This window comes from Diachasmimorpha longicaudata, unplaced genomic scaffold (genome assembly GCF_034640455.1).
Source record: "Diachasmimorpha longicaudata isolate KC_UGA_2023 unplaced genomic scaffold, iyDiaLong2 ctg00000175.1, whole genome shotgun sequence".
NCBI lineage: Eukaryota > Metazoa > Arthropoda > Insecta > Hymenoptera > Braconidae > Diachasmimorpha > Diachasmimorpha longicaudata.
In genome coordinates, this window is record NW_026973975.1 from 1 (window position 1) to 2,500 (window position 2,500).

Sequence of the window (2,500 nt, forward strand, 5' to 3'; positions counted from 1 at the left end):
CCACTTGGCACTCTGATTCAATTAAATATATCTCATGGCTTCATAAATTCAAGCAAGCCAGAGATCTCACCCATTTAAAGTTTGAGAATAGGTTGAGGTCGTTTCGACCCCAAGGCCTCTAATCATTCGCTTTACCAGATGAAACTCGTTTAAAAACGAGTGCCAGCTATCCTGAGGGAAACTTCGGAGGGAACCAGCTACTAGATGGTTCGATTAGTCTTTCGCCCCTATACCCAGTTCCGACGATCGATTTGCACGTCAGAATCGCTACGGACCTCCATCAGGGTTTCCCCTGACTTCATCCTGACCAGGCATAGTTCACCATCTTTCGGGTCCCAACGTGTACGCTCTTGGTGCGCCTCTTCTTGTAATAAGAATGAGACGCCCAGGGAGTGCGAAGCTGTATCTTAACACAACTCATCCTCCCTCAATCGCTACAAGAACGACCTTTACTTTCATTACGCCTTTAGGTTTAGTTTAAAAAAAATCCCAATGACTCGCGTACATGTTAGACTCCTTGGTCCGTGTTTCAAGACGGGTCCTGAAAGTACCCAAAGCAGTAGCATCGCTGACCGGTATTAATTATAAGCCAGTTTTAGAATACCGTACAACCAACAGCTGATCAATTATAGCGACGGCACTAGGTCCGTACTACTAAAAATTGACCTCGCTTGCGACGGATATAAACGCATATAATATGCGGCTTAATACCTTATGAATACCATCGAGCAGCCAGTCAGAAAAACACCAAGGGTCTTTAATTGAAAAAATTAAAGGCTACCTCTCGGGCTATAGACCGACACTCAACGGGTCGCGACGTTCTACTAGGGAAGAAGTGCACGCCGACAACATCTTGCAATAAAATATATAAGAATGTACAAGCAATACTACAAGTAGTAACCTATATCATAACTTATATATATACAAAATGAGCTGACGATGAATCTCCCCATTCGATCTTTTGGGTTTCTCAGGTTTACCCCTGAACGGTTTCACGTACTCTTGAACTCTCTCTTCAAAGTTCTTTTCAACTTTCCCTCACGGTACTTGTTCGCTATCGGTCTCGTGGTCATATTTAGCCTTAGATGGAGTTTACCACCCACTTAGAGCTGCACTCTCAAGCAACCCGACTCTAAGGAGAAATCCTCCTGAAATGTATTTCGATCACTACGGGCCTGGCACCCTCTATGGGTAAATGGCCCCATTCAAGATGGACTTGGATACAAAATAACATTACAGGATAAATGGATCCTCCCAAACACTACATTTCCCAACAACATAATTGTGGGATTCAGTGCTGGGCTTTTTCCTGTTCGCTCGCCGCTACTAAGGAAATCCTAGTTAGTTTCTTTTCCTCCGCTTAGTAATATGCTTAAATTCAGCGGGTAGTCTCACCTACTCTGAGGTCGTCATGTTAGAGAATTATATAAAAAAGTTATTGTTGCGAGCGCCTTTTATTTATAAAAAAAAAATCACATCCGTGTCTAAAAAAACATAACAAAACAAAACTTTAGAAATGAAAATCATGATCGGTCCAACTCGGAGAATGAGATCTCTGGGACTCGATGATTAACACCACAGTGATATATAATTTGTGGATTTCATTTCACAAAGTTTGTTCTCGTTAATAACCATTTTTAGACAACTGACAATGGGCTATAATCAAATATATTAACAACAACAACTTCTTTTTTTCTTTATATCGTCAAATAATATATGTGAAAAATTCATAATATATTATTTTTCAATACGTAATTTTAAATGACGTCGTATAATAATTTATATATATTTGAGAAGAAATTCAATCTCTCTCTCTCAATCAAATATTATTATCTTGACGAGCATTCAACTTTACACACGCTTGTACAATTTATCAAATATTTTTCTGTCATATATAGACAGATAAACACATATAAAATTGTAAGCAGTTTTTTTTAAAACAAACGACCCTCAGCTAGGCGTAGTCCGGGAATTGGATCCGTGGACCGCAATGTGCGTTCGAAATGTCGATGTTCATGTGTCCTGCAGTTCACAAGTTGACGCGCAATTAGCTGCGTTCTTCATCGACCCACGAGCCAAGTGATCCACCGTTCAGGGTAATCATAAAAAAAATTTTTTTTTTTTGAAAAATAACAGTCATTGAATATAAAAATATTCAATCCAATCTCGCAATCTTGTTTCAATAAAAAATACAAGATGCCTAAGCAAACACAAAATTCAATTTTATTACTATTCAGACTTGTGTTCACTTTACCGTACACGGAAAAAGAATATCAACTTTGAGAACAAAGTATCCATCCAATTACTTACGGCATGAAGAAAAAAAATTTGAAATTTATATAAAATCATCATCACCAATTGTATCTTGTGTGGCGAAAATCATTACTAAACCTTGGGCACGTTAAATACCCATCATGATGAAAAAAAAATTCCCATCAAATAGGTTACCCCACATAATCGATGATATAGTGATGATTTATAAATTTCATTATATTATCAT

At 38.0% G+C, this 2,500-nt stretch overlaps 1 non-coding gene across 1 annotated transcript; it reads right to left on the bottom strand.

Annotated features, from left to right (window-relative positions):
* Nucleotides 1-1,944: 1,944 nt before the first annotated feature.
* On the bottom strand, nucleotides 1,945-2,099 carry LOC135172140 (5.8S ribosomal RNA). Its single transcript, XR_010300862.1, has one exon. It is a non-coding gene; the product is annotated as a 5.8S ribosomal RNA (ribosomal RNA).
* Between the last annotated feature and the right edge of the window lie 401 nt (nucleotides 2,100-2,500).